The sequence below is a fragment of the Dendropsophus ebraccatus genome, chromosome 8 (assembly GCF_027789765.1).
Source record: "Dendropsophus ebraccatus isolate aDenEbr1 chromosome 8, aDenEbr1.pat, whole genome shotgun sequence".
In the NCBI taxonomy this organism is placed as follows: Eukaryota; Metazoa; Chordata; class Amphibia; order Anura; family Hylidae; genus Dendropsophus; species Dendropsophus ebraccatus.
Window position 1 is genome coordinate 94,254,293 of NC_091461.1, and position 14,551 is coordinate 94,268,843.

General features: G+C 51.0%; 1 protein-coding gene across 1 annotated transcript in view; it reads left to right on the top strand.

Moving 5' to 3' along the window:
- Nucleotides 1-508: 508 nt before the first annotated feature.
- LOC138799635 (uncharacterized) overlaps nucleotides 509-14,551 on the top strand; it is a 97,479-nt gene continuing 83,436 nt past the window's right edge. The window contains exons 1-2 of the mRNA XM_069981088.1: nucleotides 509-612; nucleotides 9,916-10,016. The gene's annotated coding sequence lies outside the window, so the exon portion shown is untranslated. The remainder of the gene's footprint in view (nucleotides 613-9,915; nucleotides 10,017-14,551) is intronic.

Consider the following 14,551-nt stretch of genomic DNA (forward strand, 5'->3'; position numbering starts at 1 on the left):
AGATGCCGTAGATGGCAGGAGGAAGAGGGGAGGGCAGGTGCTGCACATGGCAGGAGGAGGAGGGGAGGGCAGGTGCCGCACATGGCAGGAGGAGGGGAGGGCAGGTGCCGCACATGGCAGGAGGAGGAGGGGAGGGCAGGTGCCGCACATGGCAGGAGGAGGAGGGGAGGGCAGGTGCCGCACATGGCAGGAAGAGGGGAGGGCAGGTGCCGCACATGGCAGGAGGAGGGGAGGGCAGGTGCCGCACATGGCAGGAGGAGGAGGGGAGGGCAGGTGCCGCACATGGCAGGAGGAGGAGGGGAGGGCAGGTGCCGCACATGGCAGGAGGAGGGGAGGGCAGGTGCCGCACATGGCAGGAGGAGGAGGGGAGGGCAGGTGCCACACATGGCGGTTGGTTTGGAAAACAGTTGCTGCAGTTTCTGAGCCAAACCTGGAAGTGGATCCAGCCCAGAGGAGACATACAAGCCCGTCCTCTATATTTTCTATCAGCTCTGACTCCACTTTCGGATTTGGCTTTAGAAATGCATTGAGAATTCTTAGTAAGAGACAGTGATGTGTGACAGCGATCTATAAGAGTTATAGGTAGAAGAGAGGAAATAATAGAGACAGGAGGTAAGGACGGCCATACTTACTCTTACCGCAGCAACACTACAACTGGGAGACAATTCTCTGCTGATGCCTAGTGATGTCATTATGGGCCTGATGTCACAATGGGCCTGATGATGTCATCATGTGCAGCAGGGTCGGGTTACACTGCAATGCATTATACAGGAAATACATAGATATACAGGAAGCCTATGTGCAGTTACAGAAGCATATAATAGGCCGCTATAGTAACTGGGACCAATCCTCTCTATATACTTCTATCTTCTATTATGGAGGATTACTATCCAGCCTGATTTATAAGCAGGAATGGGAGGTGTTACATGAGACCTTTATAAGCCGCTGTCTCTGTAGAAATGTCGCCATCTTTTATTTCAGTCGGCCCTAGGAAAATAACGGTAAAGTAACCGACTGTGGGATAAACGGATCCCTTTCCTATCAGTGTTTGGCTGTGGTCACACATAGGATTTCCATCAACCAAAACCAGGAGAGGATTGAAAAAACAGAAGTCGCGCAAATCTTTCCATTATCATTCCGGCCGGTGACTTACACTGCTGATTGTGGTTGGAAAAACACAGAGCCAAATCCTGTGTGTGAACATAGCCTTACAGAGCTATTGGAGAGGAGGAGAGTAGGGAGGATTGATGGCACAAATCTCCCTGCTCATTGCTGGGGGAGATTTACTTTTCTAGATTTTTGAGTATTTTATTACTATTATTATTATCCCAGCTAATAATAATAATAATAATAATAATAATAATGGAGCCGGAATAAATGTAATTCTTTCCTTTATTATCTAGATGCAACCTGTATATGAATAAAACGCAGCAGGAGGGGCTCCTAGTATTTTCCTGTAAAGACACGTGAAGGGTCTGCAAGATATTGGAGAAAGGGTGGGCTTCTCTGTCAGGGTCTTTCTGTCCATTGGTTGTGTGCTCAGCCCCATTACATAGAAGTGATCTGCAATACTGAGTACAACATATGCAGAGGAGTGAGGAAAGACTAGTTGCTTCTCTTACTCCATGCATTTCATTACCTGTTTATATTATTAAAGGGGAATTATCAGCAGGTAAGACAATACTAACCCGCTGATAGCTCCCTAGTGGGCACTGGGCTCTGAGGAGAAGGATATGTCTGTTACCTTCATCCTCAGCTCCATTTCCATGCAGATAGTTGTGAAATGCCTGGTAAAACTTTAGAAGCACTGGGAGCGGGGCTACAGCTACTGCCCCTCCCCCCAGCACTGATCTGGCCTGCCCCCATCCATTGACAATCATTAAAATGGGCCTCCGCATGGCAGTCTCATCCCCCCAATGACTATTAATGGAGTGGGGATCACCGCGTTGGGGTGGGGCTATGACCCCCAGCCACTCGGTTCTTGGGGTAGCTCTGCCGCCAGTGCTCCTAATGTCTTACCAGGCAGAGGATTTCAAAACTAAACAGCAACAACACGGAGGAGGAAAGTAACTGACATACCTTCATCCTCAGTGCCCTGTGCCCACTAGGGAGCTTGATAGTTCTCCTGATAGTTCCCCTTTAACAAACCTTTTTTAAAGGTCTTTGGAGGGACATGAAATAAAGCTTGCCTTCATTATGAATATAGTGTAGGAAGATACAAAATGCAAAAAGTCTGTTTAACCTCTTAAGAACACAGTGGAATTCTGCCTTGAAGGGGTTTTCCGCTCAAACATAATTTTTGATGTTTCTGCCCAAGGTGAGACTAACAATTTCTTCTATACTTATTGTCTATTCTGTCTGCTTCCCCCAGTTCGCAGCTGCTGCTTTCTGCGGAAGACACAAAAATCTGTGTATTAGCTTTTCTCTCTCTCCCCTTCCTCCCCCCTCCCTTTTGAGATAGCTGATGTAAACAAGTCCCTTTCTGCAACTTTGCAGCAATTTTTTGTCCGCAGGGATAATCACAGTGAGTTCATCAGCAACTTGACCTTCGATTAACCCTCCCAGCATTACAGAGAAACTACAAAGTTGCAGCTAAAGCAAGTCAGGGACTTGTTTACATCACCTGCCTTAGAAGGGAGGGGGAGGAGAGGGGAGACGGCGAGAAAAGCTCACACACCGATTTTTGTGTCTTCAGTAAAAAACAGCAGCTCAGAACTGAGGGAAGGAAACTGAATAGATAATAGCAAGTATGAAAGAAAATTTTAGTCTATTCCATATGAGCGACCATCCTAATTGGAGGCAGCGTGGAGCACAGACACTATTGAAAGTGACACTCCACGCAACCAGAGTGCAGCAGTCCCAGTGAGGCCGTCAGGCTTTCCAGAGCTCTTTCCAAGAACCCTTAGTGGCCGATCGTCTTGTGTGCTAGGAAGAAGACCACCCTCTCCTGCATCAGCACCATCTCCTTCTACTCAACCCCTGTCATCTGGAGATGGTTTGGAGAGAAGAAGGAGCGGAAGTAGGACATCAGAAGATGACTGGAGCTCCCAGATCCGGGTGAAGTATGTTCTGAGTGTAGGCTCCACTGTCCAGGAGTTCTACGGATACAAAGCGTATGGCTTCCTAAGGGATCTCCATCATGGCCGTACCCTGTTTGTTGGCAGGAGCCCCTTAAAAAGAGACTACCTCCCGGAGTTCATGCAGAACCCAGTGAGGAGGTGGAGTACACCCTGTGAGGGCCCTGTAAATGGTGGGCTGCTGCAATCACCAGGCCGGGTGTGTTGCCACCATAGCCTTCCTTTGCCCCCTTGAAGTCTAAGGAGGGGGAAGAAAGTCACCCGCATCCATCTCAAGCCCTGGTTGACACACCCGAGGGCCTGTGCCTGAGGCCATACCTGGCTTACCATTGAGGGTTCCTCGTAATTTACCCCGCTGCGGAATATGCTAATTTATTAATGGCTATATTGACACTAGGGGAAAAAAAGAGCAAAGTGGTCTGTGATTGCCGCATTTTAATTGACCACAATGCCGTGCATTGAAGTCAAGAAGTGACGATCGTCCAATGCACACAGTGTATTAAATAACGGACGTTGTCTGACAGCAAAAAAAAAATATCACAATTATTTTCGGACGTGTTTTGCAAACAATGGACGTTATTTCTTAGTTATTCACGCACAATAAATGGAAAACTTTTTTTAATCTATGTGTACTGGAATCTAATAGGACGGGTGTTGGCTCAAAATACTCAGGCATGCCTCTCCCTGATTGGTCTGTTCACATGTTCGTCCACTGCACTTTCTCTCCTGTCTACTGCTGTCATTACTTTTGTACAGTAAACACAGGACAGTTTTTTGTCAGGTGTAGCAGAGTTGATCCACACATGATGTAGCAGAGCTCACACACACACATGATTTAGCAGAACTGATCCCAGTATGATGTAGTAGAACTGATCCCCATGTGATGTAGCAGAGCTGATCCCAATATGATGTAGCAGAGCTGCTCTTTGTTTTATCCCCTTCATCATGTAGCAGAGCTGATCCCCATATGATGAAGCAGAGCTGATCCGCACATGATGTAGCAGAGCTGATTCTAACATGATGGAGCAGAGCCAATACCCACATATCCGATGTGGCAGAGATGATCCCCACATGATTTAGCAGAGCTGATACCATCTTGATGTATGTAGCAGAGCTGATACCATCTTGATGTATGTAGCAGAGCTTATCCCCACATGATGTAGCAGAGCTTATCCCCACATGATGTAGCAGAGCTGATCCCAAAATGATGTAGCAGAGCTGATCCCCACATAGTGGAGCTGGGGGATAGAGGAGAGGGTATAAGTTAGAAATAAGAAAGATGTGCACAGGGGAAAAGCCTGGGGGCAGAGGTGCGCTGCCAGTGGTGGTTGGGGCGAGGGCGCGGGAGTTAACAAGAGGGGGAGACATGCTGGGAGAACAGTGTGTCACTTGTGCTCTGTCTCTTCAGTGGGCAGGATTATAATTGCTAACCCAGCCCATCGAAGAGTCTGGAGGCACGTCTCTGAAGGTGGAGGAAGGATCGAAACAGAGAAGAGTCTGTTTAGGTAATTGGGTTGAAATAGCCCCAAAACATCTCAGAACAGGTAATTACTTGCTTTGAGCACTAAATGAAGCTATGGGTTGGCTATTTAACACACCAAAAAAAAACATAAAACGAGTGGTGAAAATTGCAAAATAATATGTAATTAATGTAATTGCGCACATATTTCCGTGTTTATATAATGTACTTTAAGGTAAAACCAACATGTTCTCTTTATTCAGTAGGTCAGTCTCAATACAGTGATGTGCATGTTTACATAGGTTTGCTATTGTTTTACTATTTTTTAACAGTAAGACTGCAAATTAGGATTCTTATAATGGCCCTATTTTAACTCTTAGGGTACTAACACACACACCGTATACGCAGAGTATTTTCTGCTGCGATACGCAGCAGATACACAGCAGATTAGATCAAAATAACTGAACACAGCATCAAATCTGCACCATCAAATCTGCTGCAGATCTGCTGCGTATACGGTGTGTGTGTTTGTACCCTTAGGCTATGTTCACACTACGTAAAACTACGGCCGTAGTTCTCGCCGCAGAACTATGGCCATAGTTTTGCGGAGTTGAACATAGCCTTGTGTGCAATTGGATCCCGGCCGGAGCGTACACACATCGTACACGCTCCACTCTGTGCGGCGCCGGAAAAAACTGACAGGAATTCAGAATTCAGAATTCCAGCCGCAGAAAGACCTGTTAGTTTACGGCTTCGGCCACTTGCTTCACTGTGGGCTATGGGAAGCTCTGATGCGGGCGCACGCTGATGCCGAAATGATCCGGCCAGAGACCGGCCGTTCCGTGACTTGGCCGTTCCGTGACCTGATCGTTAAGTGACAGGTGCTGCTCCTGTCACTTAGACTTAAACGCTGGAGCATTTAAGGGGTAAATGGCAAGCGCAATAGCAGCGGCCCATTATTGGCGGTGAGGACCCAGTTGCTAAACTATCTAGCTATCTCAGCTCCTGAGCTCGCGTCGTAGACAGGGCCGTATTTGCCACTAGGCACCCGTGGTCCGGTGCCTAGGGCGGCGCCCTGCGGGGGGCGGCACCCGCAGGACACATTTCTTTTTTTATTTAATTTTTTTTTTTTTTACCCCCTCCGCCGCCCCGCCGCTGACGTCCGCGCCCGGGGGGTGCGGGGGGGGGGGGGGGTTCTTGTGATCGGTCAGCCGGGGGATCAGTTGGGCGGCAGGAACAAAGGCAGGCTGGGAAGGAAGGTCCCCCTATGCAGGGCCGGCGTGAGCTTCCGGCACAGACTGTCACACAGGCCGGAAGCTCACAGTGTAGCCCCGCGATGTCCGAACTTCCCTGCTCAGCAGCGGCGTGATGACGTCACACGCACGCTGCTGAGCAGGGAAGTTTGGGCATCGCGGGGCTGCAATGTGAGCTTCCGGCCTGTGTGACAGTCTGTGCCGGAAGCTCACGCCGGCCCTGCATAGGGGGACCTTCCTTCCCAGCCTGCCTCTGTTCCTGCCGGCCGGCTGACCCCCCGCCCCCCCCCCCCCCCGCTGGTCCCTCTGCCTCCCCCCCCTCCCGGCTGTTCCCTCTGCCTCCCCCCCAGATGGTCCCTCTGCTCCCCCCCCCCCGACTGGTCCCTCTGCCTCCCCCCAGCCGGTCCCTCTGCCTCCCCCCCCGGCTGGTCCCTCTGCCCCCCCCCGCTGGTCCCTCTGCCTCCCCCCCAGCTGGTCCCTCAACCCCCCCCCCCCCCCCGCTGGTCCCTCTGCCCCCCTCCCGGCTGGTCCCTCTGCCTCCCCCCCAGCTGGTCCCTCTGCCCCCGCCCCAGCTGGTCCCTCTGCCCCCCCCCCAGCTGGTCCCTCTGCCCCCCCCCAGCTGGTCCCTCTGCCCCCCCCCCAGCTGGTCCCTCTGCCGCCCCCCCCCCTGCTGGTCCCTCTGCATCCCCCCAGCTGGTCCCTCTGCGCCCCCCCCCCCGGCTGGTCCCTCTGCCCCCGCCCCCCGCTTGGTCCCTCCGCCCCCCCGGCTGTTCCCTCTGCCCCCCCCGGCTGCTCCCCTGCCGCCCCAGCTGCCCTCCCATCTTCTCCCCCTGCTCCCCCTCCCCCTGTCGCCCCAGCTGCTCCCCCTGTTAACCAGCTTCTCCCCCTTTCCCTGCCACCCCTAGTTGCTCCCCCTCCCCCTGTCGCCCCAGCTGCTCCCCCTGTTACCCAGCTTCTCCCCCTTTCCCTGCCACCCCTAGTTGCTCCCCCTCCCCCTGTTGCCCCATCTGCTCCCCCTGTTACCCAGCTTCTCCGCCTTTCCCTGCCACCCCTAGTTGCTCCCCCTCCCCCTGTCGCCCCAGCTTCTCCCCCTGTTACCCAGCTTCTCCGCCTTTCCCTGCCACCCCTAGCTGCTCCCCCTCCCCCTGTCGCCCCAGCTTCTCCCCCTGTTCCCCAGCTTCTCCTCTCCCTGTTAACCCGACTGCCCCCCTGTCGCCCCAGCTGCTCCCCCTGTTCCCCAGCTTCTCCCCATTCCCCAGCTTCTCCCCCTGCCACCCCAGCTGCCCTCCCATCTTCTCCCCCTGCCACCCCTAGCTGCTCCCCCTCCCCCTGTCGCCCCAGCTGCTCCCCCTGTTCCCCAGCTTCTCCCCCTTCCCCTGTCACCCCAGCTTATCCCCCTCCCCCTGCCACCCCATCTGCCACCCCATCTTCTCCCCCTGTTGCCCCAGCTTCTCCCCATTGCCCCAGCTGCCTTAATCGCCCCAGCTGCTCCCCCTGTTCCCCAGCTTCTCCTGCTCCCCCTGTCACTCCAGCTACTCCCCAGCTTCTCCCCCTATCACCCCAGCTGTTCCTCCTGCCATCCCCAGCTGCCTCCTTTCCCCAGTTACCCCCAGCTGCCTCCCTTCCCCAGTCACCCTGCTCTGCCCGCCTGCAGACGAGTTGTGGTCGGAGAAGTCATCATGATGCTGCACCAGATGGAGAAGAAAGAAAAAAGTGAGCGACGGCAATCGGAGAAGACGTCACCTGTGAGTCATTAGTAACTGCACTGTAATCACTTCTATTGTGTGCAGAGCCTGTGTACCATTGGGGTCTAAATGGGTCAGTGTATGGTTTGCGGTAGTGTACTGACACAGCCCTGCGGTCATTACAGTACACTAGCACAAACTTTTAAACTAGAAGGCAACTACAACAGCTGCAGGTACTAAAACTCTCAGCATACTCTGAGGGCTGCAGACTTTCAGTACATGCTGGGAGTTGTAGTGCCTGCAGCTGTTGTAGTTGTGTCCTATACACTAGGTGCTTTGTGGGAGATCAGAATACATAGATCTGTGGGGGCTCAGTGCAGGGAAGTGACCCCAGAACATCACTAATAGGGGATAGAACAAAAACATCTCCCCCTATAGCCTATTAGTGATGTTCTGGGGTCACTTCCCTACACTGAGCCCCCACAGATCTATGTATTATTATATGCCACAAAGCATCCAGTGTATGATGCACCTAGGACCCAACTACAGCAGCTGCAGGCACTACAACTCCCAGCATGTACTGAGTCTGCAGCCCTCTGGATATGCTGGGAGTTGTAGTGCCTGCAGCTGTTCTAGTTGGGTCCTAGGTGCATTATACAACATATCAGAATACATAGATCTGTGGGGGCTCAGTGCAGGGACGTGACCCCAGAACATCACTAATAGGGGATAGGAGTAGATGTTTTTGTTCTATCCCCTATTAGTGATGTTCTGGGGTCACTTCCCTGCACTGAGCCCCCACAGATCTATGTATTCTAATCTTCCACCAAGCCTCCTAGGACCTAACTACAACAGCTGCATGCACTACAACTCCCAGCATGTACTGACAGTCTGCAACCCTCAGGATATGCTAGGAGTTGTAGTACAGTGTAGACAGATGTATTGCTGGACCCTCAGGGCTGATGGTAGTCACCCACAGATTGCAGCCACCAGGAGACTCTGCACACAGTGATTTATTAAAGGGCTGTCCTCTCAGAGACTACAACTCCCAGCATACCCTGAGAGCTGTATAAATGGAGGGTGTTCTGAGATTTGTCACAGATACAGATAAATCCAGGAAAGGAGCGGGTCAGCATGTCGCGTTTCACTGGTTCTATATTGGTGGGCCCCGGGTGCCCCAGTCCGACACTGGACAGAAGCGGTCCCCAAATTAAGTCCCCACCCTCCTTCCTCCATCACGTCTGATGATGAGAAGAGCGGGCATCAAGCAAAAGGGCACCCCAGTACTACTGACAGTCGGGGGGTGCCGCTCAGTAGTACTGGGTGCTGGAGTGCCGGCCTGCCAGCTGTGCCAGGGTATACACCATGCATGTAACCTGCCAGTGCCGAGGGGAAGGGGGCACTAGTTCGCCGGGGAAGGGGGGGGGGCGCCTCGGCATGCAAAGTGCCTAGGGCAGCATGAACTCTAAATACAGGCCTGGTCGTAGAGCAATATTCTGGGACACCTAAATGTGCAATAGCCCAATTGCCAAGGGAGTAAATGTACTCCCTCTGTTACTAAGAAGTTAAGGACCTATGACGTACCCAGCTACTATAAGCTGCAATCACTGCACCAGCTAATTAACCATTTAAAGGGGTACTCCGGCGAAAATCAACTCGCTTCAAATCAACTGGCTTCAGATAGTAATATAGATTTGTAATTTTCTTCGAGTAAATCTCAAGTTTTTCCATACTTGTCAGCTGCTGTATGTCCTGCTGGAAGTGGTGTATTCTTCTCTGCTGCCACTTTGTCCATGTGAGGAACTGTCCAGAGCAGCAGCAAATCCCCATAGAAACCGTCACCTGCTCTGGACAGTTCATAACATTGATAGAGATGGCAGTAGAGAGCTCTGTGTCAGACTGGAAAGAAAACACCAATTCTCGCAGGACATACAGCAGCTGATAAGTACTGGAAGACTTTAGATTTTTTAACTAGAAGGAAATTACAAATCTGTATAACGTTCTAAAACCAGTTGATTTGAAAGAAAAAGATTTTTGCCGGCGTACCGCTTTTAAATCCCGTTAAAAAGGCCATGCCTGGTGGTCTAGAGGAAGATCAGGTTCTTACAGTCAATCTGTTTTACATACTGGGCAGGGCCTCAGTGACATAATGACACTGGTTTTTGCTCAGTGCTTGATTACTAGTCCTTTGTAATTGAGCACCAGGTACATGGATCAATGCAATATGTATGTACTGCACTGATCCCTATGAGCAATCAGTGCATTGCAAAATGTTACTCTAAAAAAAAAAGGTTGTTTTTTTATTTCGTTTTTTATAAAAACCCTCTTACCAAATAAAAAAAAAAAAACTCCCCTTCTCATTTTATAAATATAAATGAAAAATGTATAAATAAAACTGGAAGCTTTTAATATGCCTGAATAAAAGTTTCCCTCTATTGCAGCTGTGGATTCTGCTTGGATCATCATTGGGTGTCGGCCGAGTCTTCAGATTCCACGTGCTCTTTCCTGGGAACCAGTTGGTTATTGGACTCCATTCACACTGGTGAGCTGACTAATCTTTTTAATTCCTTGTCTGGATTACACACGGTTATACTCACCCCCCTTTCTTTCCTGGGATGTGCAGGATCATTGTTCCACAAATCAGGGAAATGTCAGATGGGCGGGAACTTCATTCTAATAATGGGAGTAAATAGCAGGTGATGGACGTATTATACAGTCAGGGAAAGGGAATGGGTTACATTGAGGGGTGTGTATACCTAATACAGCCCCCCGACCATAGAATCCCACCCAGTCACTCCCGGAATTGTCAGACGAACTTTACACCCACAGATCTCAGGAACAGGAGGGAGAATCAAGAAGATATAAGAGGAGGGGGTCAGGGAAGCCTAAGCTATTTAATGATAGTGGTTTAAACATAAGAAAAAATATTTATAGCACTCACCGGTCTATGAAGCAGGGACAACTTTATTTAATTTCCATGAAAAGCGGGGAGAGGAAAACAGGGGATGCAGACAGCGCTGCAGAGCTACGCACCTTTCAGGCTATCAAAGCCCTTTGACTGGCTCAGGATCCTATAGATAAGATAAGGCAGGGAGGAACATTGCATTATTTTGACCCTGACATCCGTGGATCAATGGGCTTGGTCTTGAAGGGGTTAAATACCTAGGTATTACTATTTATAGAGACGTAGTACAGGAATTACCGGTAAATATATTACCTTTGGTCCCCTATATTCGGGATAAATTCAGCACTTGGAGCACTTTACCCTTAAATTGTTCCCGGCAGAATAAACCTGGTTAAACTGATCATTCTCCCTAAATGTTTATATACTCTTCAACACTCCTCAGTCCCTGTTCCCATGTCCTTCTTCCAATCCATTTCCTCCATGCTTCTGTCCTTCATTTGGGGCTCTGCTCCGTCCAAATTAAAACTTTCCACTTTGCAGCTCTCTAAAGATGAGGCAGGATACTTGGCCTGCATCTCTATTACTTAGCTGGTCAGCTGAAACACTTAAAGGGATACTCCAGTGAAAATCTTTTACTTTCAAACCAACTGGTGTCAGAAAGTTATATAGATTTGGAATTTACTTCTATTAAAAAATCTCAAGTCTTTCCCATTCTTATGAGCTACTGTATGTCCTGCAGGAAACGTTTTATTTTCAGCCTCTGGAAGCAGGTGTAGAGTCATACGCCGGGCGCAGCTTTCGAGCCGGATTCACTAAGAGGGGTGAATCCTGCTGGGGGAAAGGGGCGGGGCCTAATATAAGACCGTCGTACATAAACCCCCCACCCCCCATTATGTTTCAGTTGTCTGCATAATGCGAACACTCCGTTTCCTTATCCTGAATATTGTAAGGTACAGTAATTTTGTCAGTATGCATGTGCAGCGCCCGTGCGTGGGCTACCAAGAATAAGCAACATTTTCAATAAAACAAATAAAAAAGAAAAAGTTTAATCAATTAAGGAAGGGGGGCCGATGGTCGGGGCAGCTGGATGATGGTGTGGCCTGATGTTTGGGGCATCGGGAGGAGGGGTGGCCCCATGGCTGGGGCAGCGTTAAGAGGGGGTTGCCCGATGGTCAGGGCTGCTGGAGGAGGGGGTGGCCCGATGGTCGGGGCAGCGGGGAGAGGTGGTGGCCTTATGATCCGGGCAGCTGGAGGAGGGGGTCGCCCGATGGTTGGGGCAGAGGGAAGAGGTGGTGGTCCGATTGTCGGGGCAGCAGGAGGAGGGGGTGGCCTGATGGTCAGGGCAGCAGAAGGAGGGGGAGGTTCGATGGTCGAGGCAGCTGGATGAAGGGGTGGCCCGATGGTCGAGGCAGCTGGAGTAAGGAGTGGCCCGATGGTCGGGGCAGCTGGAGGAATGGGAGGCCCGATGGTCGGGGCAGCTGGAGGAAGGTGTGGCCTGATGGTCGGGGTAGGTGGAGGAGGGGGTGGCCCGATGGTCAGGGCAGGTAGAGGAGGGGGTGGCCCTATGGTTGGGGCAGGTAAAGGAGGGGGTGGTCCTATGGTAGGGGCAGTAGGAGGAGGGAATGATCTGATGGTCGGGGAAGCAGGAGGAGGGGGAGGTTCGATGGTTGGGGCAGCTGGAGGAAGGGGTGGCTTGATGGTCGGGGCAGCTGGAGGAATGGGAGACTCGATGGTCGGGGCAGCTGGAGGAAGGGGTGGCCCGATGGTCGGGGTATGTGGCAGAGGGGGTGGTCCGATGGTCCGGGCAGGTAGAGGAGGGGGTTGCCGATGGTCGGGGCAGAAGGAGGAGGGGGTTGCCTGATGGTCGGGGAAGGTGGATAAGGGGGTGGTCCGATGGTTGGAGGAGAGGGTGGCCCGATGGTCGGGGCAGCGAGAAGATGGGTGGCCGATGGTCGGGGTAGCAGGGGGAGGGGGTTGCCTGATGATCGGGGCACTGGAAGGAGTTAGTGGCCCGATGGTTTGGGCAGCTGGAGAAGCGGGTGGCCAGATGGTCAGGGCAGCTGGAGAAGTGGGTGGCCCGATGACCGGGGCAGCGGAAGTAGGTAAATGCTTGATGTTCTAGGCAGCGGGAGGAGGCGGGTTGGCCAATGGTCAGGGCAGCTTGAGGAGAAGGTGACCCAATGGTCGGGGCAGCGGTAGTAGTTTGTTTCATGATGGTCCGGGCAGCTGGAGGTGGGGGGGGGGGGAGGTGGCACGATGGTCGGGGCAGCAGATCTCTTCATGTTCTTCAGAATAAGGCGACAACCTGTACAGATTGAACAGATAATAATGTTAAACAAATAAACAACCTCCATCTTTATATGTAGAGCACAAGTAACATCTAACCCCCCGTGTTACATACACAGAAATAACTGAATGAGTAAGTGAGGGATTTCTGGCATAATATACTAGAACTAGGACTAGATAAGCTGTGAAGGTTCTTTATAGGTTCTAATAAGACATAAATGTACAATATATGAAGAGATGCGGGAAAACATTCTCCTCTCCATATGTAGCAGCTGCCAAGACTCTATGATATTCCCATAGTGCACTGCTCTCATTGAGCGCCCCCTAGCTGCCTACACTACTAGTTACTTAAAGGAGCTTAAAGCCAACAGGTTTAAAGCCAACGGCTTTGCTTCTCTCTCTTCAGTCTTTTCTCTATTGGACATAGAATAGATAATTTATTAGACAAATTTATGAAGCACAAAGTCATAGAGTCATAGAAAGTAATAATAATAATAATAATAATAATAATAATAATACTAGTATTTACATATTCCGCAGCACTGTACACTCCTGGGGGTATATACACTGACACAATCAGATGTGCTTTAACCTTTTGTTCACATCCAGCAAATATAATTTGTAACATTCTGTCTAGAGATTAACGAAGCATTGAAAATTTTAGTTAGTGGAGTTAAAGTGACACTGTCCCTTTTTGCATTCTGACATTTTATATCATACGTCATGGTGCTTGTTCAAGTAAAAAGTCATCTTTTATCAACTGCAGATTGTTTTAAGTGGGCATTAGCGGCACTTAGTTCTGCCCACCGTGTCACCGTTGGCGTAGACCTTTAGGCCAGCCTGCTCCAATGGTCGGCGAGGGGGCGGGCCAACAGTGGCACTGTGGGCGGGGCTAAGTGGTGCAAATGCCGCCAGGCACCGCCCACTTAGCACAATCTGCAGTTGATAAAAGATGACTTTTTACTTGAACAAGCACCATGACGTATTATATAAAACAGGGGTACTCAACAACTTTTAGTGAAGGTCCACTTACCGGGGTCTATAGTCAGGTGAAGGTCCGAGCTGAACATCGTTTCACAAACGTTCAACTATTTACATACAGAATTGCTGCTTATTAACGGGAAAACTGGCATTTTTTCTCTCTCACCAGCCCTTTTATATAAGGTACAAAGGGGGTGACTGCCCTGGTAGTATATAGCCCCCCCTGTTGCTCCCCCAGTAGTATATAGCCCCCCCTGTTGCTCCCCCAGTAGTGTATAGCACCCCTGTGCGCTCTAGCCCAGTAGTGTATAGCCCCCTGTTGCTCCCCCAGTAGTATATAGGCCCCCTGTGCACTCTCCCCCAGTAGTGTATAGCCCCCTGTTGCTCCCCCAGTAGTATATAGCCCCCCCTGTGCGCTCTCCCCCAGTAGTGTATAGCCCCCTGTTGCTCCCCCAGTAGTATATAGCCCTCCTTGTGCACTCTCCCCCTGTAGTATATAGCCCCCTGTGAGCTCCCCCAGTAGTATATAGCCCCCGTGCTCTCCCCCTGTAGTATATAGCCCCCCTGTGAGCTCCCCCCAGTAGTATATAGCCCCCCTGTGCTTTCCCCCTAGTAGTATATAGACCCCCTTTGAGCTCCCCCCAGTAGTATATAGCCCCCCTGTGAGCTCCCCCCAGTAGTATATAGCCACCCTGTGAGCTCCCCCAGTAGAATATAGCCCCCCTGTGCTTTCCCCCTGTAGTATATAGCCCCCCTGTGAGCTCCCCCCAGTAGTATATAGCTCCCCCCAGTAGTATATAGCACCCCTGTGCTCTCCCCCTGTAGTATATAGCCCCCTGTGAGGTCCCCCCAGTAGTATATATAGGCCCCCTGTGCTCTCCCCCTGTAGTATATAGCCTCCTGTG